Raw genomic sequence first — 514 nt, 5'->3', positions numbered from 1 at the left:
TAGTGGATCCATTAGCAGACTCTGTCGAACTGGGAGCTCCCAGTGAACAGCAGGTCCAGACCGGGACTGAATGCAGTGTCTGATGCTGACCGAGGACAGTTTGACTACAGGCTTAGTCTGCTAACGTTCGCTGCACAAGCTAATTAGCTAACAGCAGATTACCGTTAACCAGTCCCTTGAAGATTTCACAGGCTTTTTTTGGGATTGTTGCAGCGTAAAATGTCTGATTTGATCGCATCTTTTCTAAAAAATTGGATGCATGTTGCGATGTTTTTAGGAAAGTGAAAATTGTAAAAGCAGTTTCAACAAATCAAAGGCAACTTGTTCCAGTTCGAATAAAATGTGTAGTAGTTTGCTGACGTATGTTTTATGCAGGGGGACTCACTGGAAACTACAACGATTGGTTAAATATGCGGAAAAGTTGCGGTGATTGGACAAAAGGTGGCGCAAAATTCGCAACTTCCTAGAGGGACTGGTTAGCAGCAGTTAGCTTCTTTTAGCAACAAGTCCGTCA

This window comes from Morone saxatilis, unplaced genomic scaffold, assembly GCF_004916995.1.
Source record: "Morone saxatilis isolate NCDOM2014 unplaced genomic scaffold, NCSU_SB_2.0 Contig8, whole genome shotgun sequence".
In the NCBI taxonomy this organism is placed as follows: Eukaryota; Metazoa; Chordata; class Actinopteri; family Moronidae; genus Morone; species Morone saxatilis.
Note: the sequence above shows the minus strand (reverse complement) of the source record.